This window comes from Lissotriton vulgaris, chromosome 4_1 (genome assembly GCF_964263255.1).
Source record: "Lissotriton vulgaris chromosome 4_1, aLisVul1.2, whole genome shotgun sequence".
In the NCBI taxonomy this organism is placed as follows: Eukaryota; Metazoa; Chordata; class Amphibia; order Caudata; family Salamandridae; genus Lissotriton; species Lissotriton vulgaris.
In genome coordinates, this window is record NC_141691.1 from 537,471,285 (window position 1) to 537,494,246 (window position 22,962).

At 33.5% G+C, this 22,962-nt stretch overlaps 16 non-coding genes across 16 annotated transcripts; 8 read left to right on the forward strand and 8 right to left on the reverse strand.

The window, feature by feature from the left end:
* The first annotated feature begins 3,997 nt into the window (after positions 1–3,997).
* On the forward strand, positions 3,998–4,069 carry TRNAQ-UUG (transfer RNA glutamine (anticodon UUG)). Its single transcript has one exon. It is a non-coding gene; the product is annotated as a tRNA-Gln (tRNA).
* An 825-nt stretch (positions 4,070–4,894) lies between these two features.
* On the reverse strand, positions 4,895–4,966 carry TRNAQ-CUG (transfer RNA glutamine (anticodon CUG)). The gene has a single exon. It is a non-coding gene; the product is annotated as a tRNA-Gln (tRNA).
* A 1,548-nt stretch (positions 4,967–6,514) lies between these two features.
* Positions 6,515–6,586, forward strand: TRNAQ-UUG (transfer RNA glutamine (anticodon UUG)). Its single transcript has one exon. It is a non-coding gene; the product is annotated as a tRNA-Gln (tRNA).
* An 825-nt stretch (positions 6,587–7,411) lies between these two features.
* TRNAQ-CUG (transfer RNA glutamine (anticodon CUG)) lies at positions 7,412–7,483 on the reverse strand. Its single transcript has one exon. It is a non-coding gene; the product is annotated as a tRNA-Gln (tRNA).
* A 1,548-nt stretch (positions 7,484–9,031) lies between these two features.
* Positions 9,032–9,103, forward strand: TRNAQ-UUG (transfer RNA glutamine (anticodon UUG)). The gene has a single exon. It is a non-coding gene; the product is annotated as a tRNA-Gln (tRNA).
* Positions 9,104–9,928: 825 nt separating this feature from the next.
* TRNAQ-CUG (transfer RNA glutamine (anticodon CUG)) lies at positions 9,929–10,000 on the reverse strand. The gene has a single exon. It is a non-coding gene; the product is annotated as a tRNA-Gln (tRNA).
* A 1,548-nt stretch (positions 10,001–11,548) lies between these two features.
* Positions 11,549–11,620, forward strand: TRNAQ-UUG (transfer RNA glutamine (anticodon UUG)). The gene has a single exon. It is a non-coding gene; the product is annotated as a tRNA-Gln (tRNA).
* Positions 11,621–12,445: 825 nt separating this feature from the next.
* Positions 12,446–12,517, reverse strand: TRNAQ-CUG (transfer RNA glutamine (anticodon CUG)). Its single transcript has one exon. It is a non-coding gene; the product is annotated as a tRNA-Gln (tRNA).
* Positions 12,518–14,065: 1,548 nt separating this feature from the next.
* Positions 14,066–14,137, forward strand: TRNAQ-UUG (transfer RNA glutamine (anticodon UUG)). Its single transcript has one exon. It is a non-coding gene; the product is annotated as a tRNA-Gln (tRNA).
* Positions 14,138–14,962: 825 nt separating this feature from the next.
* Positions 14,963–15,034, reverse strand: TRNAQ-CUG (transfer RNA glutamine (anticodon CUG)). The gene has a single exon. It is a non-coding gene; the product is annotated as a tRNA-Gln (tRNA).
* A 1,548-nt stretch (positions 15,035–16,582) lies between these two features.
* TRNAQ-UUG (transfer RNA glutamine (anticodon UUG)) lies at positions 16,583–16,654 on the forward strand. Its single transcript has one exon. It is a non-coding gene; the product is annotated as a tRNA-Gln (tRNA).
* An 825-nt stretch (positions 16,655–17,479) lies between these two features.
* TRNAQ-CUG (transfer RNA glutamine (anticodon CUG)) lies at positions 17,480–17,551 on the reverse strand. The gene has a single exon. It is a non-coding gene; the product is annotated as a tRNA-Gln (tRNA).
* A 1,548-nt stretch (positions 17,552–19,099) lies between these two features.
* TRNAQ-UUG (transfer RNA glutamine (anticodon UUG)) lies at positions 19,100–19,171 on the forward strand. Its single transcript has one exon. It is a non-coding gene; the product is annotated as a tRNA-Gln (tRNA).
* An 825-nt stretch (positions 19,172–19,996) lies between these two features.
* TRNAQ-CUG (transfer RNA glutamine (anticodon CUG)) lies at positions 19,997–20,068 on the reverse strand. Its single transcript has one exon. It is a non-coding gene; the product is annotated as a tRNA-Gln (tRNA).
* A 1,548-nt stretch (positions 20,069–21,616) lies between these two features.
* On the forward strand, positions 21,617–21,688 carry TRNAQ-UUG (transfer RNA glutamine (anticodon UUG)). The gene has a single exon. It is a non-coding gene; the product is annotated as a tRNA-Gln (tRNA).
* An 825-nt stretch (positions 21,689–22,513) lies between these two features.
* Positions 22,514–22,585, reverse strand: TRNAQ-CUG (transfer RNA glutamine (anticodon CUG)). Its single transcript has one exon. It is a non-coding gene; the product is annotated as a tRNA-Gln (tRNA).
* Between the last annotated feature and the right edge of the window lie 377 nt (positions 22,586–22,962).

Below are 22,962 nucleotides of genomic sequence, written 5' to 3' on the forward strand. Positions count from 1 at the left end.
ATTGATGAAAAGATATCTCAGTTGAATGCTCATAGTGTAAAGAGCTATAATGTGATTTGATTCTTTTCAGCTGCATTCTCCATAACAGTGTTAAATGTGCAAACGTTTATCAGGAAATGCAATTTACAAAATAATGATCATATTTGACTGAAGAATATTAAAACATTCTACATTTCCAAACTACTACATCCATTTCTCTGTCTCTCACATGGGTGGCTCCAAAGAGCAACAGTTGGCACTTTGGACTTTGCATGCAAAGGTACCAGTCCAATTCTTTGAGGTACTATTTTACTAATCTCGACCTTTTACATTTCTGTCATCTTTTGTTATAGATAGCTCCAATCCAACACCAGTAGGTTGAAAGAGAAAAATGTTGAATCCTTTCAAAATGTCCAACAGCTTGAACAAGTTACAGAAATACGAACTTTATAATACACATAACATCACATTCCTACACAAAATAGTGCGACATTACAAAATCCTATCCTGTTTTTCTCAAATGCATTTCAGAGGGCTGATTCCCAGCATTCCTTTTTGAAGATTTCCACACTATTGATAAGGCGAACATAGCACATTTTGAAAGAGATGTGTTCTTAAATCAAACCTAGAGAACCACAATGACGGTATCATTCAGATAGTACAAATGTTTTTTGTATATTAGTATGGAAATTGTGAAATAAAACATTTCTCATGCTGATTTTCAACAGTCGATCTGCAATCATGAAATATAAGCTTTTGCTTGGAGGCCTCAAAGGTACTGATCTAATTTTCTTTTTTAGAATTATTCACAGATCGTATGATATGCTTTGTACAAATCAACTATGTTGTTAGATCAAAATTGATTAAAAAGTGACTATCTCAATTTCAGGACATATAGAAGAGGAAGGAGAAGAAGCTCATGTTTCAAATGCGGAGAGGCAACAACTGTTCATTATTTTCACCTCTATTAATTATATGTATTTTTATAATGTATATATTTATATTTTCCGATAAATATACATAGACATATAGCGATATATAGGGAGATACATACATATAAGTTGATACGTACAAGTTTATAAGTAAATGAGATGTTTTTCCAATTAATACTTCTAAGAACTGAATGGAAAAAAAATCGTAAAGTTTAGATAAGTCCCACTGAGCTTTGTACTTAGATCCCTGTTTTCAGAGTCCAGATTGACAAGCATAACACCATCAACCCACCTGTACCAGGTTGAGCTTTCCATTTTGGCAGAAGAGATTGCATTCACGGGGGAATCTTATCTTTTATTGCAAAATCTTATCTCACATAAAAAGTACTGTTCAACAGAGTCATAGCCTTACTTGAGTCCTTTGTGCAACATCCTTCCCTAACATAGTTCAATAGGCAAAAGTTGAACAGAATAGAAAAGTTATATAATTCTGTTTGTCTTTGACTGTAGAAAATAAAAAATGTGAAATGTCCACATTGCTGCAGCAATTTCCTCCCCTGTCACATGGGAGGTTCCATGGTGAAATGGTTAGCACTTTGGACTTTGAATCCAAGGATCCGAGTTCAAATCTCGGTGGGACTACTTTCATGACTTATGACCAAATCTTTTTCTGTCAAGTGTATTCATAAATATCATAAATCTAACACGGGTAGAGTGAAACATTGATTTATTGATTGTATTTTTAAAGTCTATTTGATGTGAGCAAATGATAGAACTTTTAGAAAACATGGAAATAAAATGGCTCAAAATAATGAGATATTTTGTGAGCTGACTCTGTTTTCTCAACTCATCACAAGAGGCTGATCCAAGATATTACTTGTTTAAATCTTACTGTTATTGATAAGGGGAACACGGAACTTTTTTAATTGGAAAGCCTTCATTAAAAGAAAACTTGAGGAATCAAATTGTGTATTTTGGGGACAGAAGAGATGAACTTTTAAATAACAATCTTGAAATTAAGACACACAGATATTTACACTCTGTTTTTCTAAAGTAGATCCATAACCACAAAGTAGAATCTTTCGAAAGACATGTCAAATGTATTAATCTGAATTCCTCTTTCAAAGAAATTCACAATTAAATGCACTGTGTAAGTCAAGAATGTTGTCAGATAAGAAATCAGCAAAATGAACTATCTTATTACTGATCATAAAGATGAGAAAGGAAAAGAACCTCTTGCTTAAATTGTGGATGGGAAAGAACAGTTTTTAGTTTTCAGCTTCAGTACTTATGTTTATGAATAATTCATTTCTTTATATTGTATTATCACTATCTAGATGGATATAGCCATGTGTACATAGATACATACTTATACGTTGATAAGTTTCAGTATAAAACTTTGACGTTATGTTTTTCCAAGTCCAAATTCTAAGAAATTAGTGAAATATTAAATCTCATAATTCAAGCAGGTCCCACGAGATTTGAACTCGGATCGCTGGATTCAGAGTCCAGAGTGCTAACTATTACACCATGGAACCCTGCCATACATGAGGGATTTTTCCATTGAGACAAAAGAGAGCGCATCAGTGCGGGGGCTTTTCTTACATTGATGAAAAGATATCTCAGTTGAATGCTCATAGTGTAAAGAGCTATAATGTGATTTGATTCTTTTCAGCTGCATTCTCCATAACAGTGTTAAATGTGCAAACGTTTATCAGGAAATGCAATTTACAAAATAATGATCATATTTGACTGAAGAATATTAAAACATTCTACATTTCCAAACTACTACATCCATTTCTCTGTCTCTCACATGGGTGGCTCCAAAGAGCAACAGTTGGCACTTTGGACTTTGCATGCAAAGGTACCAGTCCAATTCTTTGAGGTACTATTTTACTAATCTCGACCTTTTACATTTCTGTCATCTTTTGTTATTGATAGCTCCAATCCAACACCAGTAGGTTGAAAGAGAAAAATGTTGAATCCTTTCAAAATGTCCAACAGCTTGAACAAGTTACAGAAATACGAACTTTATAATACACATAACATCACATTCCTACACAAAATAGTGCGACATTACAAAATCCTATCCTGTTTTTCTCAAATGCATTTCAGAGGGCTGATTCCCAGCATTCCTTTTTGAAGATTTCCACACTATTGATAAGGCGAACATAGCACATTTTGAAAGAGATGTGTTCTTAAATCAAACCTAGAGAACCACAATGACGGTATCATTCAGATAGTACAAATGTTTTTTGTATATTAGTATGGAAATTGTGAAATAAAACATTTCTCATGCTGATTTTCAACAGTCGATCTGCAATCATGAAATATAAGCTTTTGCTTGGAGGCCTCAAAGGTACTGATCTAATTTTCTTTTTTAGAATTATTCACAGATCGTATGATATGCTTTGTACAAATCAACTATGTTGTTAGATCAAAATTGATTAAAAAGTGACTATCTCAATTTCAGGACATATAGAAGAGGAAGGAGAAGAAGCTCATGTTTCAAATGCGGAGAGGCAACAACTGTTCATTATTTTCACCTCTATTAATTATATGTATTTTTATAATGTATATATTTATATTTTCCGATAAATATACATAGACATATAGCGATATATAGGGAGATACAGACATATAAGTTGATACGTACAAGTTTATAAGTAAATGAGATGTTTTTCCAATTAATACTTCTAAGAACTGAATGGAAAAAAAATCGTAAAGTTTAGATAAGTCCCACTGAGCTTTGTACTTAGATCCCTGTTTTCAGAGTCCAGATTGACAAGCATAACACCATCAACCCACCTGTACCAGGTTGAGCTTTCCATTTTGGCAGAAGAGATTGCATTCACGGGGGAATCTTATCTTTTATTGCAAAATCTTATCTCACATAAAAAGTACTGTTCAACAGAGTCATAGCGTTACTTGAGTCCTTTGTGCAACATCCTTCCCTAACATAGTTCAATAGGCAAAAGTTGAACAGAATAGAAAAGTTATATAATTCTGTTTGTCTTTGACTGTAGAAAATAAAAAATGTGAAATGTCCACATTGCTGCAGCAATTTGCTCCCCTGTCACATGGGAGGTTCCATGGTGTAATGGTTAGCACTTTGGACTTTGAATCCAAGGATCCGAGTTCAAATCTCGGTGGGACCACTTTCATGACTTATGACCAAATCTTTTTCTGTCAAGTGTATTCATAAATATCATAAATCTAACACGGGTAGAGTGAAACATTGATTTATTGATTGTATTTTTAAAGTCTATTTGATGTGAGCAAATGATAGAACTTTTAGAAAACATGGAAATAAAATGGCTCAAAATAATGAGATATTTTGTGAGCTGACTCTGTTTTCTCAACTCATCACAAGAGGCTGATCCAAGATATTACTTGTTTAAATCTTACTGTTATTGATAAGGGGAACACGGAACTTTTTTAATTGGAAAGCCTTCATTAAAAGAAAACTTGAGGAATCAAATTGTGTATTTTGGGGACAGAAGAGATGAACTTTTAAATAACAATCTTGAAATTAAGACACACAGATATTTACACTCTGTTTTTCTAAAGTAGATCCATAACCACAAAGTAGAATCTTTCGAAAGACATGTCAAATGTATTAATCTGAATTCCTCTTTCAAAGAAATTCACAATTAAATGCACTGTGTAAGTCAAGAATGTTGTCAGATAAGAAATCAGCAAAATGAACTATCTTATTACTGATCATAAAGATGAGAAAGGAAAAGAACCTCTTGCTTAAATTGTGGATGGGAAAGAACAGTTTTTAGTTTTCAGCTTCAGTACTTATGTTTATGAATAATTCATTTCTTTATATTGTATTATCACTATCTAGATGGATATAGCCATGTGTACATAGATACATAATTATACGTTGATAAGTTTCAGTATAAAACTTTGACGTTATGTTTTTCCAAGTCCAAATTCTAAGAAATTAGTGAAATATTATATCTCATAATTCAAGCAGGTCCCACCGAGATTTGAACTCGGATCGCTGGATTCAGAGTCCAGAGTGCTAACCATTACACCATGGAACCCTGCCATACATGAGGGATTTTTCCATTGAGACAAAAGAGAGCGCATCAGTGCGGGGGCTTTTCTTACATTGATGAAAAGATATCTCAGTTGAATGCTCATAGTGTAAAGAGCTATAATGTGATTTGATTCTTTTCAGCTGCATTCTCCATAACAGTGTTAAATGTGCAAACGTTTATCAGGAAATGCAATTTACAAAATAATGATCATATTTGACTGAAGAATATTAAAACATTCTACATTTCCAAACTACTACATCCATTTCTCTGTCTCTCACATGGGTGGCTCCAAAGAGCAACGCTTGGCACTTTGGACTTTGCATGCAAAGGTACCAGTCCAATTCTTTGAGGTACTATTTTACTAATCTCGACCTTTTACATTTCTGTCATCTTTTGTTATTGATAGCTCCAATCCAACACCAGTAGGTTGAAAGAGACAAATGTTGACTCCTTTCAAAATGTCCAACAGCTTGAACAAGTTACAGAAATACGAACTTTATAATACACATAACATCACATTCCTACACAAAATAGTGCGACATTACAAAATCCTATCCTGTTTTTCTCAAATGCATTTCAGAGGGCTGATTCCCAGCATTCCTTTTTGAAGATTTCCACACTATTGATAAGGCGAACATAGCACATTTTGAAAGAGATGTGTTCTTAAATCAAACCTAGAGAACCACAATGACGGTATCATTCAGATAGTACAAATGTTTTTTGTATATTAGTATGGAAATTGTGAAATAAAACATTTCTCATGCTGATTTTCAACAGTCGATCTGCAATCATGAAATATAAGCTTTTGCTTGGAGGCCTCAAAGGTACTGATCTAATTTTCTTTTTTAGAATTATTCACAGATCGTATGATATGCTTTGTACAAATCAACTATGTTGTTAGATCAAAATTGATTAAAAAGTGACTATCTCAATTTCAGGACATATAGAAGAGGAAGGAGAAGAAGCTCATGTTTCAAATGCGGAGAGGCAACAACTGTTCATTATTTTCACCTCTATTAATTATATGTATTTTTATAATGTATATATTTATATTTTCCGATAAATATACATAGACATATAGCGATATATAGGGAGATACATACATATAAGTTGATACGTACAAGTTTATAAGTAAATGAGATGTTTTTCCAATTAATACTTCTAAGAACTGAATGGAAAAAAAATCGTAAAGTTTAGATAAGTCCCACTGAGCTTTGTACTTAGATCCCTGTTTTCAGAGTCCAGATTGACAAGCATAACACCATCAACCCACCTGTACCAGGTTGAGCTTTCCATTTTGGCAGAAGAGATTGCATTCACGGGGGAATCTTATCTTTTATTGCAAAATCGTATCTCACATAAAAAGTACTGTTCAACAGAGTCATAGCGTTACTTGAGTCCTTTGTGCAACATCCTTCCCTAACATAGTTCAATAGGCAAAAGTTGAACAGAATAGAAAAGTTATATAATTCTGTTTGTCTTTGACTGTAGAAAATAAAAAATGTGAAATGTCCACATTGCTGCAGCAATTTCCTCCCCTGTCACATGGGAGGTTCCATGGTGAAATGGTTAGCACTTTGGACTTTGAATCCAAGGATCCGAGTTCAAATCTCGGTGGGACCACTTTCATGACTTATGACCAAATCTTTTTCTGTCAAGTGTATTCATAAATATCATAAATCTAACACGGGTAGAGTGAAACATTGATTTATTGATTGTATTTTTAAAGTCTATTTGATGTGAGCAAATGATAGAACTTTTAGAAAACATGGAAATAAAATGGCTCACAATAATGAGATATTTTGTGAGCTGACTCTGTTTTCTCAACTCATCACAAGAGGCTGATCCAAGATATTACTTGTTTAAATCTTACTGTTATTGATAAGGGGAACACGGAACTTTTTTAATTGGAAAGCCTTCATTAAAAGAAAACTTGAGGAATCAAATTGTGTATTTTGGGGACAGAAGAGATGAACTTTTAAATAACAATCTTGAAATTAAGACACACAGATATTTACACTCTGTTTTTCTAAAGTAGATCCATAACCACAAAGTAGAATCTTTCGAAAGACATGTCAAATGTATTAATCTGAATTCCTCTTTCAAAGAAATTCACAATTAAATGCTCTGTGTAAGTCAAGAATGTTGTCAGATAAGAAATCAGCAAAATGAACTATCTTATTACTGATCATAAAGATGAGAAAGGAAAAGAACCTCTTGCTTAAATTGTGGATGGGAAAGAACAGTTTTTAGTTTTCAGCTTCAGTACTTATGTTTATGAATAATTCATTTCTTTATATTGTATTATCACTATCTAGATGGATATAGCCATGTGTACATAGATACATACTTATACGTTGATAAGTTTCAGTATAAAACTTTGACGTTATGTTTTTCCAAGTCCAAATTCTAAGAAATTAGTGAAATATTAAATCTCATAATTCAAGCAGGTCCCACCGAGATTTGAACTCGGATCGCTGGATTCAGAGTCCAGAGTGCTAACCATTACACCATGGAACCCTGCCATACATGAGGGATTTTTCCATTGAGACAAAAGAGAGCGCATCAGTGCGGGGGCTTTTCTTACATTGATGAAAAGATATCTCAGTTGAATGCTCATAGTGTAAAGAGCTATAATGTGATTTGATTCTTTTCAGCTGCATTCTCCATAACAGTGTTAAATGTGCAAACGTTTATCAGGAAATGCAATTTACAAAATAATGATCATATTTGACTGAAGAATATTAAAACATTCTACATTTCCAAACTACTACATCCATTTCTCTGTCTCTCACATGGGTGGCTCCAAAGAGCAACGCTTGGCACTTTGGACTTTGCATGCAAAGGTACCAGTCCAATTCTTTGAGGTACTATTTTACTAATCTCGACCTTTTACATTTCTGTCATCTTTTGTTATTGATAGCTCCAATCCAACACCAGTAGGTTGAAAGAGACAAATGTTGACTCCTTTCAAAATGTCCAACAGCTTGAACAAGTTACAGAAATACGAACTTTATAATACACATAACATCACATTCCTACACAAAATAGTGCGACATTACAAAATCCTATCCTGTTTTTCTCAAATGCATTTCAGAGGGCTGATTCCCAGCATTCCTTTTTGAAGATTTCCACACTATTGATAAGGCGAATATAGCACATTTTGAAAGAGATGTGTTCTTAAATCAAACCTAGAGAACCACAATGACGGTATCATTCAGATAGTACAAATGTTTTTTGTATATTAGTATGGAAATTGTGAAATAAAACATTTCTCATGCTGATTTTCAACAGTCGATCTGCAATCATGAAATATAAGCTTTTGCTTGGAGGCCTCAAAGGTACTGATCTAATTTTCTTTTTTAGAATTATTCACAGATCGTATGATATGCTTTGTACAAATCAACTATGTTGTTAGATCAAAATTGATTAAAAAGTGACTATCTCAATTTCAGGACATATAGAAGAGGAAGGAGAAGAAGCTCATGTTTCAAATGCGGAGAGGCAACAACTGTTCATTATTTTCACCTCTATTAATTATATGTATTTTTATAATGTATATATTTATATTTTCCGATAAATATACATAGACATATAGCGATATATAGGGAGATACATACATATAAGTTGATACGTACAAGTTTATAAGTAAATGAGATGTTTTTCCAATTAATACTTCTAAGAACTGAATGGAAAAAAAATCGTAAAGTTTAGATAAGTCCCACTGAGCTTTGTACTTAGATCCCTGTTTTCAGAGTCCAGATTGACAAGCATAACACCATCAACCCACCTGTACCAGGTTGAGCTTTCCATTTTGGCAGAAGAGATTGCATTCACGGGGGAATCTTATCTTTTATTGCAAAATCGTATCTCACATAAAAAGTACTGTTCAACAGAGTCATAGCGTTACTTGAGTCCTTTGTGCAACATCCTTCCCTAACATAGTTCAATAGGCAAAAGTTGAACAGAATAGAAAAGTTATATAATTCTGTTTGTCTTTGACTGTAGAAAATAAAAAATGTGAAATGTCCACATTGCTGCAGCAATTTCCTCCCCTGTCACATGGGAGGTTCCATGGTGAAATGGTTAGCACTTTGGACTTTGAATCCAAGGATCCGAGTTCAAATCTCGGTGGGACCACTTTCATGACTTATGACCAAATCTTTTTCTGTCAAGTGTATTCATAAATATCATAAATCTAACACGGGTAGAGTGAAACATTGATTTATTGATTGTATTTTTAAAGTCTATTTGATGTGAGCAAATGATAGAACTTTTAGAAAACATGGAAATAAAATGGCTCACAATAATGAGATATTTTGTGAGCTGACTCTGTTTTCTCAACTCATCACAAGAGGCTGATCCAAGATATTACTTGTTTAAATCTTACTGTTATTGATAAGGGGAACACGGAACTTTTTTAATTGGAAAGCCTTCATTAAAAGAAAACTTGAGGAATCAAATTGTGTATTTTGGGGACAGAAGAGATGAACTTTTAAATAACAATCTTGAAATTAAGACACACAGATATTTACACTCTGTTTTTCTAAAGTAGATCCATAACCACAAAGTAGAATCTTTCGAAAGACATGTCAAATGTATTAATCTGAATTCCTCTTTCAAAGAAATTCACAATTAAATGCTCTGTGTAAGTCAAGAATGTTGTCAGATAAGAAATCAGCAAAATGAACTATCTTATTACTGATCATAAAGATGAGAAAGGAAAAGAACCTCTTGCTTAAATTGTGGATGGGAAAGAACAGTTTTTAGTTTTCAGCTTCAGTACTTATGTTTATGAATAATTCATTTCTTTATATTGTATTATCACTATCTAGATGGATATAGCCATGTGTACATAGATACATACTTATACGTTGATAAGTTTCAGTATAAAACTTTGACGTTATGTTTTTCCAAGTCCAAATTCTAAGAAATTAGTGAAATATTAAATCTCATAATTCAAGCAGGTCCCACCGAGATTTGAACTCGGATCGCTGGATTCAGAGTCCAGAGTGCTAACCATTACACCATGGAACCCTGCCATACATGAGGGATTTTTCCATTGAGACAAAAGAGAGCGCATCAGTGCGGGGGCTTTTCTTACATTGATGAAAAGATATCTCAGTTGAATGCTCATAGTGTAAAGAGCTATAATGTGATTTGATTCTTTTCAGCTGCATTCTCCATAACAGTGTTAAATGTGCAAACGTTTATCAGGAAATGCAATTTACAAAATAATGATCATATTTGACTGAAGAATATTAAAACATTCTACATTTCCAAACTACTACATCCATTTCTCTGTCTCTCACATGGGTGGCTCCAAAGAGCAACGCTTGGCACTTTGGACTTTGCATGCAAAGGTACCAGTCCAATTCTTTGAGGTACTATTTTACTAATCTCGACCTTTTACATTTCTGTCATCTTTTGTTATTGATAGCTCCAATCCAACACCAGTAGGTTGAAAGAGACAAATGTTGACTCCTTTCAAAATGTCCAACAGCTTGAACAAGTTACAGAAATACGAACTTTATAATACACATAACATCACATTCCTACACAAAATAGTGCGACATTACAAAATCCTATCCTGTTTTTCTCAAATGCATTTCAGAGGGCTGATTCCCAGCATTCCTTTTTGAAGATTTCCACACTATTGATAAGGCGAATATAGCACATTTTGAAAGAGATGTGTTCTTAAATCAAACCTAGAGAACCACAATGACGGTATCATTCAGATAGTACAAATGTTTTTTGTATATTAGTATGGAAATTGTGAAATAAAACATTTCTCATGCTGATTTTCAACAGTCGATCTGCAATCATGAAATATAAGCTTTTGCTTGGAGGCCTCAAAGGTACTGATCTAATTTTCTTTTTTAGAATTATTCACAGATCGTATGATATGCTTTGTACAAATCAACTATGTTGTTAGATCAAAATTGATTAAAAAGTGACTATCTCAATTTCAGGACATATAGAAGAGGAAGGAGAAGAAGCTCATGTTTCAAATGCGGAGAGGCAACAACTGTTCATTATTTTCACCTCTATTAATTATATGTATTTTTATAATGTATATATTTATATTTTCCGATAAATATACATAGACATATAGCGATATATAGGGAGATACATACATATAAGTTGATACGTACAAGTTTATAAGTAAATGAGATGTTTTTCCAATTAATACTTCTAAGAACTGAATGGAAAAAAAATCGTAAAGTTTAGATAAGTCCCACTGAGCTTTGTACTTAGATCCCTGTTTTCAGAGTCCAGATTGACAAGCATAACACCATCAACCCACCTGTACCAGGTTGAGCTTTCCATTTTGGCAGAAGAGATTGCATTCACGGGGGAATCTTATCTTTTATTGCAAAATCGTATCTCACATAAAAAGTACTGTTCAACAGAGTCATAGCGTTACTTGAGTCCTTTGTGCAACATCCTTCCCTAACATAGTTCAATAGGCAAAAGTTGAACAGAATAGAAAAGTTATATAATTCTGTTTGTCTTTGACTGTAGAAAATAAAAAATGTGAAATGTCCACATTGCTGCAGCAATTTCCTCCCCTGTCACATGGGAGGTTCCATGGTGAAATGGTTAGCACTTTGGACTTTGAATCCAAGGATCCGAGTTCAAATCTCGGTGGGACCACTTTCATGACTTATGACCAAATCTTTTTCTGTCAAGTGTATTCATAAATATCATAAATCTAACACGGGTAGAGTGAAACATTGATTTATTGATTGTATTTTTAAAGTCTATTTGATGTGAGCAAATGATAGAACTTTTAGAAAACATGGAAATAAAATGGCTCACAATAATGAGATATTTTGTGAGCTGACTCTGTTTTCTCAACTCATCACAAGAGGCTGATCCAAGATATTACTTGTTTAAATCTTACTGTTATTGATAAGGGGAACACGGAACTTTTTTAATTGGAAAGCCTTCATTAAAAGAAAACTTGAGGAATCAAATTGTGTATTTTGGGGACAGAAGAGATGAACTTTTAAATAACAATCTTGAAATTAAGACACACAGATATTTACACTCTGTTTTTCTAAAGTAGATCCATAACCACAAAGTAGAATCTTTCGAAAGACATGTCAAATGTATTAATCTGAATTCCTCTTTCAAAGAAATTCACAATTAAATGCTCTGTGTAAGTCAAGAATGTTGTCAGATAAGAAATCAGCAAAATGAACTATCTTATTACTGATCATAAAGATGAGAAAGGAAAAGAACCTCTTGCTTAAATTGTGGATGGGAAAGAACAGTTTTTAGTTTTCAGCTTCAGTACTTATGTTTATGAATAATTCATTTCTTTATATTGTATTATCACTATCTAGATGGATATAGCCATGTGTACATAGATACATACTTATACGTTGATAAGTTTCAGTATAAAACTTTGACGTTATGTTTTTCCAAGTCCAAATTCTAAGAAATTAGTGAAATATTAAATCTCATAATTCAAGCAGGTCCCACCGAGATTTGAACTCGGATCGCTGGATTCAGAGTCCAGAGTGCTAACCATTACACCATGGAACCCTGCCATACATGAGGGATTTTTCCATTGAGACAAAAGAGAGCGCATCAGTGCGGGGGCTTTTCTTACATTGATGAAAAGATATCTCAGTTGAATGCTCATAGTGTAAAGAGCTATAATGTGATTTGATTCTTTTCAGCTGCATTCTCCATAACAGTGTTAAATGTGCAAACGTTTATCAGGAAATGCAATTTACAAAATAATGATCATATTTGACTGAAGAATATTAAAACATTCTACATTTCCAAACTACTACATCCATTTCTCTGTCTCTCACATGGGTGGCTCCAAAGAGCAACGCTTGGCACTTTGGACTTTGCATGCAAAGGTACCAGTCCAATTCTTTGAGGTACTATTTTACTAATCTCGACCTTTTACATTTCTGTCATCTTTTGTTATTGATAGCTCCAATCCAACACCAGTAGGTTGAAAGAGACAAATGTTGACTCCTTTCAAAATGTCCAACAGCTTGAACAAGTTACAGAAATACGAACTTTATAATACACATAACATCACATTCCTACACAAAATAGTGCGACATTACAAAATCCTATCCTGTTTTTCTCAAATGCATTTCAGAGGGCTGATTCCCAGCATTCCTTTTTGAAGATTTCCACACTATTGATAAGGCGAATATAGCACATTTTGAAAGAGATGTGTTCTTAAATCAAACCTAGAGAACCACAATGACGGTATCATTCAGATAGTACAAATGTTTTTTGTATATTAGTATGGAAATTGTGAAATAAAACATTTCTCATGCTGATTTTCAACAGTCGATCTGCAATCATGAAATATAAGCTTTTGCTTGGAGGCCTCAAAGGTACTGATCTAATTTTCTTTTTTAGAATTATTCACAGATCGTATGATATGCTTTGTACAAATCAACTATGTTGTTAGATCAAAATTGATTAAAAAGTGACTATCTCAATTTCAGGACATATAGAAGAGGAAGGAGAAGAAGCTCATGTTTCAAATGCGGAGAGGCAACAACTGTTCATTATTTTCACCTCTATTAATTATATGTATTTTTATAATGTATATATTTATATTTTCCGATAAATATACATAGACATATAGCGATATATAGGGAGATACATACATATAAGTTGATACGTACAAGTTTATAAGTAAATGAGATGTTTTTCCAATTAATACTTCTAAGAACTGAATGGAAAAAAAATCGTAAAGTTTAGATAAGTCCCACTGAACTTTGTACTTAGATCCCTGTTTTCAGAGTCCAGATTGACAAGCATAACACCATCAACCCACCTGTACCAGGTTGAGCTTTCCATTTTGGCAGAAGAGATTGCATTCACGGGGGAATCTTATCTTTTATTGCAAAATCTTATCTCACATAAAAAGTACTGTTCAACAGAGTCATAGCGTTACTTGAGTCCTTTGTGCAACATCCTTCCCTAACATAGTTCAATAGGCAAAAGTTGAACAGAATAGAAAAGTTATATAATTCTGTTTGTCTTTGACTGTAGAAAATAAAAAATGTGAAATGTCCACATTGCTGCAGCAATTTCCTCCCCTGTCACATGGGAGGTTCCATGGTGAAATGGTTAGCACTTTGGACTTTGAATCCAAGGATCCGAGTTCAAATCTCGGTGGGACCACTTTCATGACTTATGACCAAATCTTTTTCTGTCAAGTGTATTCATAAATATCATAAATCTAACACGGGTAGAGTGAAACATTGATTTATTGATTGTATTTTTAAAGTCTATTTGATGTGAGCAAATGATAGAACTTTTAGAAAACATGGAAATAAAATGGCTCAAAATAATGAGATATTTTGTGAGCTGACTCTGTTTTCTCAACTCATCACAAGAGGCTGATCCAAGATATTACTTGTTTAAATCTTACTGTTATTGATAAGGGGAACACGGAACTTTTTTAATTGGAAAGCCTTCCTTAAAAGAAAACTTGAGGAATCAAATTGTGTATTTTGGGGACAGAAGAGATGAACTTTTAAATAACAATCTTGAAATTAAGACACACAGATATTTACACTCTGTTTTTCTAAAGTAGATCCATAACCACAAAGTAGAATCTTTCGAAAGACATGTCAAATGTATTAATCTGAATTCCTCTTTCAAAGAAATTCACAATTAAATGCTCTGTGTAAGTCAAGAATGTTGTCAGATAAGAAATCAGCAAAATGAACTATCTTATTACTGATCATAAAGATGAGAAAGGAAAAGAACCTCTTGCTTAAATTGTGGATGGGAAAGAACAGTTTTTAGTTTTCAGCTTCAGTACTTATGTTTATGAATAATTCATTTCTTTATATTGTATTATCACTATCTAGATGGATATAGCCATGTGTACATAGATACATACTTATACGTTGATAAGTTTCAGTATAAAACTTTGACGTTATGTTTTTCCAAGTCCAAATTCTAAGAAATTAGTGAAATATTAAATCTCATAATTCAAGCAGGTCCCACCGAGATTTGAACTCGGATCGCTGGATTCAGAGTCCAGAGTGCTAACCATTACACCATGGAACCCTGCCATACATGAGGGATTTTTCCATTGAGACAAAAGAGAGCGCATCAGTGCGGGGGCTTTTCTTACATTGATGAAAAGATATCTCAGTTGAATGCTCATAGTGTAAAGAGCTATAATGTGATTTGATTCTTTTCAGCTGCATTCTCCATAACAGTGTTAAATGTGCAAACGTTTATCAGGAAATGCAATTTACAAAATAATGATCATATTTGACTGAAGAATATTAAAACATTCTACATTTCCAAACTACTACATCCATTTCTCTGTCTCTCACATGGGTGGCTCCAAAGAGCAACGCTTGGCACTTTGGACTTTGCATGCAAAGGTACCAGTCCAATTCTTTGAGGTACTATTTTACTAATCTCGACCTTTTACATTTCTGTCATCTTTTGTTATTGATAGCTCCAATCCAACACCAGTAGGTTGAAATAGACAAATGTTGACTCCTTTCAAAATGTCCAACAGCTTGAACAAGTTACAGAAATACGAACTTTATAATACACATAACATCACATTCCTACACAAAATAGTGCGACATTACAAAATCCTATCCTGTTTTTCTCAAATGCATTTCAGAGGGCTGATTCCCAGCATTCCTTTTTGAAGATTTCCACACTATTGATAAGGCGAATATAGCACATTTTGAAAGAGATGTGTTCTTAAATCAAACCTAGAGAACCACAATGACGGTATCATTCAGATAGTACAAATGTTTTTTGTATATTAGTATGGAAATTGTGAAATAAAACATTTCTCATGCTGATTTTCAACAGTCGATCTGCAATCATGAAATATAAGCTTTTGCTTGGAGGCCTCAAAGGTACTGATCTAATTTTCTTTTTTAGAATTATTCACAGATCGTATGATATGCTTTGTACAAATCAACTATGTTGTTAGATCAAAATTGATTAAAAAGTGACTATCTCAATTTCAGGACATATAGAAGAGGAAGGAGAAGAAGCTCATGTTTCAAATGCGGAGAGGCAACAACTGTTCATTATTTTCACCTCTATTAATTATATGTATTTTTATAATGTATATATTTATATTTTCCGATAAATATACATAGACATATAGCGATATATAGGGAGATACATACATATAAGTTGATACGTACAAGTTTATAAGTAAATGAGATGTTTTTCCAATTAATACTTCTAAGAACTGAATGGAAAAAAAATCGTAAAGTTTAGATAAGTCCCACTGAGCTTTGTACTTAGATCCCTGTTTTCAGAGTCCAGATTGACAAGCATAACACCATCAACCCACCTGTACCAGGTTGAGCTTTCCATTTTGGCAGAAGAGATTGCATTCACGGGGGAATCTTATCTTTTATTGCAAAATCTTATCTCACATAAAAAGTACTGTTCAACAGAGTCATAGCGTTACTTGAGTCCTTTGTGCAACATCCTTCCCTAACATAGTTCAATAGGCAAAAGTTGAACAGAATAGAAAAGTTATATAATTCTGTTTGTCTTTGACTGTAGAAAATAAAAAATGTGAAATGTCCACATTGCTGCAGCAATTTCCTCCCCTGTCACATGGGAGGTTCCATGGTGAAATGGTTAGCACTTTGGACTTTGAATCCAAGGATCCGAGTTCAAATCTCGGTGGGACCACTTTCATGACTTATGACCAAATCTTTTTCTGTCAAGTGTATTCATAAATATCATAAATCTAACACGGGTAGAGTGAAACATTGATTTATTGATTGTATTTTTAAAGTCTATTTGATGTGAGCAAATGATAGAACTTTTAGAAAACATGGAAATAAAATGGCTCAAAATAATGAGATATTTTGTGAGCTGACTCTGTTTTCTCAACTCATCACAAGAGGCTGATCCAAGATATTACTTGTTTAAATCTTACTGTTATTGATAAGGGGAACACGGAACTTTTTTAATTGGAAAGCCTTCATTAAAAGAAAACTTGAGGAATCAAATTGTGTATTTTGGGGACAGAAGAGATGAACTTTTAAATAACAATCTTGAAATTAAGACACACAGATATTTACACTCTGTTTTTCTAAAGTAGATCCATAACCACAAAGTAGAATCTTTCGAAAGACATGTCAAATGTATTAATCTGAATTCCTCTTTCAAAGAAATTCACAATTAAATGCTCTGTGTAAGTCAAGAATGTTGTCAGATAAGAAATCAGCAAAATGAACTATCTTATTACTGATCATAAAGATGAGAAAGGAAAAGAACCTCTTGCTTAAATTGTGGATGGGAAAGAACAGTTTTTAGTTTTCAGCTTCAGTACTTATGTTTATGAATAATTCATTTCTTTATATTGTATTATCACTATCTAGATGGATATAGCCATGTGTACATAGATACATACTTATACGTTGATAAGTTTCAGTATAAAACTTTGACGTTATGTTTTTCCAAGTCCAAATTCTAAGAAATTAGTGAAATATTAAATCTCATAATTCAAGCAGGTCCCACCGAGATTTGAACTCGGATCGCTGGATTCAGAGTCCAGAGTGCTAACCATTACACCATGGAACCCTGCCATACATGAGGGATTTTTCCATTGAGACAAAAGAGAGCGCATCAGTGCGGGGGCTTTTCTTACATTGATGAAAAGATATCTCAGTTGAATGCTCATAGTGTAAAGAGCTATAATGTGATTTGATTCTTTTCAGCTGCATTCTCCATAACAGTGTTAAATGTGCAAACGTTTATCAGGAAATGCAATTTACAAAATAATGATCATATTTGACTGAAGAATATTAAAACATTCTACATTTCCAAACTACTACATCCATTTCTCTGTCTCTCACATGGGTGGCTCCAAAGAGCAACGCTTGGCACTTTGGACTTTGCATGCAAAGGTACCAGTCCAGTTCTTTGAGGTACTATTTTACTAATCTCGACCTTTTAAATTTCTGTCATCTTTTGTTATTGATAGCTCCAATCCAACACCAGTAGGTTGAAAGAGACAAATGTTGACTCCTTTCAAAATGTCCAACAGCTTGAACAAGTTACAGAAATACGAACTTTATAATACACATAACATCACATTCCTACACAAAATAGTGCGACATTACAAAATCCTATCCTGTTTTTCTCAAATGCATTTCAGAGGGCTGATTCCCAGCATTCCTTTTTGAAGATTTCCACACTATTGATAAGGCGAATATAGCACATTTTGAAAGAGATGTGTTCTTAAATCAAACCTAGAGAACCACAATGACGGTATCATTCAGATAGTACAAATGTTTTTTGTATATTAGTATGGAAATTGTGAAATAAAACATTTCTCATGCTGATTTTCAACAGTCGATCTGCAATCATGAAATATAAGCTTTTGCTTGGAGGCCTCAAAGGTACTGATCTAATTTTCTTTTTTAGAATTATTCACAGATCGTATGATATGCTTTGTACAAATCAACTATGTTGTTAGATCAAAATTGATTAAAAAGTGACTATCTCAATTTCAGGACATATAGAAGAGGAAGGAGAAGAAGCTCATGTTTCAAATGCGGAGAGGCAACAACTGTTCATTATTTTCACCTCTATTAATTATATGTATTTTTATAATGTATATATTTATATTTTCCGATAAATATACATAGACATATAGCGATATATAGGGAGATACATACATATAAGTTGATACGTACAAGTTTATAAGTAAATGAGATGTTTTTCCAATTAATACTTCTAAGAACTGAATGGAAAAAAAATCGTAAAGTTTAGATAAGTCCCACTGAGCTTTGTACTTAGATCCCTGTTTTCAGAGTCCAGATTGACAAGCATAACACCATCAACCCACCTGTACCAGGTTGAGCTTTCCATTTTGGCAGAAGAGATTGCATTCACGGGGGAATCTTATCTTTTATTGCAAAATCTTATCTCACATAAAAAGTACTGTTCAACAGAGTCATAGCGTTACTTGAGTCCTTTGTGCAACATCCTTCCCTAACATAGTTCAATAGGCAAAAGTTGAACAGAATAGAAAAGTTATATAATTCTGTTTGTCTTTGACTGTAGAAAATAAAAAATGTGAAATGTCCACATTGCTGCAGCAATTTCCTCCCCTGTCACATGGGAGGTTCCATGGTGAAATGGTTAGCACTTTGGACTTTGAATCCAAGGATCCGAGTTCAAATCTCGGTGGGACCACTTTCATGACTTATGACCAAATCTTTTTCTGTCAAGTGTATTCATAAATATCATAAATCTAACACGGGTAGAGTGAAACATTGATTTATTGATTGTATTTTTAAAGTCTATTTGATGTGAGCAAATGATAGAACTTTTAGAAAACATGGAAATAAAATGGCTCAAAATAATGAGATATTTTGTGAGCTGACTCTGTTTTCTCAACTCATCACAAGAGGCTGATCCAAGATATTACTTGTTTAAATCTTACTGTTATTGATAAGGGGAACACGGAACTTTTTTAATTGGAAAGCCTTCCTTAAAAGAAAACTTGAGGAATCAAATTGTGTATTTTGGGGACAGAAGAGATGAACTTTTAAATAACAATCTTGAAATTAAGACACACAGATATTTACACTCTGTTTTTCTAAAGTAGATCCATAACCACAAAGTAGAATCTTTCGAAAGACATGTCAAATGTATTAATCTGAATTCCTCTTTCAAAGAAATTCACAATTAAATGCTCTGTGTAAGTCAAGAATGTTGTCAGATAAGAAATCAGCAAAATGAACTATCTTATTACTGATCATAAAGATGAGAAAGGAAAAGAACCTCTTGCTTAAATTGTGGATGGGAAAGAACAGTTTTTAGTTTTCAGCTTCAGTACTTATGTTTATGAATAATTCATTTCTTTATATTGTATTATCACTATCTAGATGGATATAGCCATGTGTACATAGATACATACTTATACGTTGATAAGTTTCAGTATAAAACTTTGACGTTATGTTTTTCCAAGTCCAAATTCTAAGAAATTAGTGAAATATTAAATCTCATAATTCAAGCAGGTCCCACCGAGATTTGAACTCGGATCGCTGGATTCAGAGTCCAGAGTGCTAACCATTACACCATGGAACCCTGCCATACATGAGGGATTTTTCCATTGAGACAAAAGAGAGCGCATCAGTGCGGGGGCTTTTCTTACATTGATGAAAAGATATCTCAGTTGAATGCTCATAGTGTAAAGAGCTATAATGTGATTTGATTCTTTTCAGCTGCATTCTCCATAACAGTGTTAAATGTGCAAACGTTTATCAGGAAATGCAATTTACAAAATAATGATCATATTTGACTGAAGAATATTAAAACATTCTACATTTCCAAACTACTACATCCATTTCTCTGTCTCTCACATGGGTGGCTCCAAAGAGCAACGCTTGGCACTTTGGACTTTGCATGCAAAGGTACCAGTCCAGTTCTTTGAGGTACTATTTTACTAATCTCGACCTTTTAAATTTCTGTCATCTTTTGTTATTGATAGCTCCAATCCAACACCAGTAGGTTGAAAGAGACAAATGTTGACTCCTTTCAAAATGTCCAACAGCTTGAACAAGTTACAGAAATACGAACTTTATAATACACATAACATCACATTCCTACACAAAATAGTGCGACATTACAAAATCCTATCCTGTTTTTCTCAAATGCATTTCAGAGGGCTGATTCCCAGCATTCCTTTTTGAAGATTTCCACACTATTGATAAGGCGAATATAGCACATTTTGAAAGAGATGTGTTCTTAAATCAAACCTAGAGAACCACAATGACGGTATCATTCAGATAGTACAAATGTTTTTTGTATATTAGTATGGAAATTGTGAAATAAAACATTTCTCATGCTGATTTTCAACAGTCGATCTGCAATCATGAAATATAAGCTTTTGCTTGGAGGCCTCAAAGGTACTGATCTAATTTTCTTTTTTAGAATTATTCACAGATCGTATGATATGCTTTGTACAAATCAACTATGTTGTTAGATCAAAATTGATTAAAAAGTGACTATCTCAATTTCAGGACATATAGAAGAGGAAGGAGAAGAAGCTCATGTTTCAAATGCGGAGAGGCAACAACTGTTCATTATTTTCACCTCTATTAATTATATGTATTTTTATAATGTATATATTTATATTTTCCGATAAATATACATAGACATATAGCGATATATAGGGAGATACATACATATAAGTTGATACGTACAAGTTTATAAGTAAATGAGATGTTTTTCCAATTAATACTTCTAAGAACTGAATGGAAAAAAAATCGTAAAGTTTAGATAAGTCCCACTGAGCTTTGTACTTAGATCCCTGTTTTCAGAGTCCAGATTGACAAGCATAACACCATCAACCCACCTGTACCAGGTTGAGCTTTCCATTTTGGCAGAAGAGATTGCATTCACGGGGGAATCTTATCTTTTATTGCAAAATCTTATCTCACATAAAAAGTACTGTTCAACAGAGTCATAGCGTTACTTGAGTCCTTTGTGCAACATCCTTCCCTAACATAGTTCAATAGGCAAAAGTTGAACAGAATAGAAAAGTTATATAATTCTGTTTGTCTTTGACTGTAGAAAATAAAAAATGTGAAATGTCCACATTGCTGCAGCAATTTCCTCCCCTGTCACATGGGAGGTTCCATGGTGAAATGGTTAGCACTTTGGACTTTGAATCCAAGGATCCGAGTTCAAATCTCGGTGGGACCACTTTCATGACTTATGACCAAATCTTTTTCTGTCAAGTGTATTCATAAATATCATAAATCTAACACGGGTAGAGTGAAACATTGATTTATTGATTGTATTTTTAAAGTCTATTTGATGTGAGCAAATGATAGAACTTTTAGAAAACATGGAAATAAAATGGCTCAAAATAATGAGATATTTTGTGAGCTGACTCTGTTTTCTCAACTCATCACAAGAGGCTGATCCAAGATATTACTTGTTTAAATCTTACTGTTATTGATAAGGGGAACACGGAACTTTTTTAATTGGAAAGCCTTCCTTAAAAGAAAACTTGAGGAATCAAATTGTGTATTTTGGGGACAGAAGAGATGAACTTTTAAATAACAATCTTGAAATTAAGACACACAGATATTTACACTCTGTTTTTCTAAAGTAGATCCATAACCACAAAGTAGAATCTTTCGAAAGACATGTCAAATGTATTAATCTGAATTCCTCTTTCAAAGAAATTCACAATTAAATGCTCTGTGTAAGTCAAGAATGTTGTCAGATAAGAAATCAGCAAAATGAACTATCTTATTACTGATCATAAAGATGAGAAAGGAAAAGAACCTCTTGCTTAAATTGTGGATGGGAAAGAACAGTTTTTAGTTTTCAGCTTCAGTACTTATGTTTATGAATAATTCATTTCTTTATATTGTATTATCACTATCTAGATGGATATAGCCATGTGTACATAGATACATACTTATACGTTGATAAGTTTCAGTATAAAACTTTGACGTTATGTTTTTCCAAGTCCAAATTCTAAGAAATTAGTGAAATATTAAATCTCATAATTCAAGCAGGTCCCACCGAGATTTGAACTCGGATCGCTGGATTCAGAGTCCAGAGTGCTAACCATTACACCATGGAACCCTGCCATACATGAGGGATTTTTCCATTGAGACAAAAGAGAGCGCATCAGTGCGGGGGCTTTTCTTACATTGATGAAAAGATATCTCAGTTGAATGCTCATAGTGTAAAGAGCTATAATGTGATTTGATTCTTTTCAGCTGCATTCTCCATAACAGTGTTAAATGTGCAAACGTTTATCAGGAAATGCAATTTACAAAATAATGATCATATTTGACTGAAGAATATTAAAACATTCTACATTTCCAAACTACTACATCCATTTCTCTGTCTCTCACATGGGTGGCTCCAAAGAGCAACGCTTGGCACTTTGGACTTTGCATGCAAAGGTACCAGTCCAATTCTTTGAGGTACTATTTTACTAATCTCGACCTTTTACA